This window comes from Juglans regia, unplaced genomic scaffold (assembly GCF_001411555.2).
Source record: "Juglans regia cultivar Chandler unplaced genomic scaffold, Walnut 2.0 Scaffold_4109, whole genome shotgun sequence".
Lineage (NCBI taxonomy): Eukaryota > Viridiplantae > Streptophyta > Magnoliopsida > Fagales > Juglandaceae > Juglans > Juglans regia.
Window position 1 is genome coordinate 1 of NW_023358962.1, and position 210 is coordinate 210.

Sequence of the window (210 nt, forward strand, 5' to 3'; positions counted from 1 at the left end):
GGCTCTCGCATCGATGAAGAACGTAGCGAAATGCGATACTTGGTGTGAATTGCAGAATCCCGCGAATCATCGAGTCTTTGAACGCAAGTTGCGCCCGAAGCCATCCGGCCGAGGGCACGTCTGCCTGGGTGTCACGCATCGTTGCCCCAACCCCAAACACTTCTTATGATGTGTGGGGTGCGGGGAAGACATTGGCCTCCCGTGTGCTTC

The 210-nt window shown here is 56.7% G+C and overlaps 1 pseudogene; it reads left to right on the forward strand.

Moving 5' to 3' along the window:
* Positions 1 to 134, forward strand: LOC118345744 (annotated as a pseudogene; the record flags this gene model as incomplete).
* Positions 135 to 210: the final 76 nt, after the last annotated feature.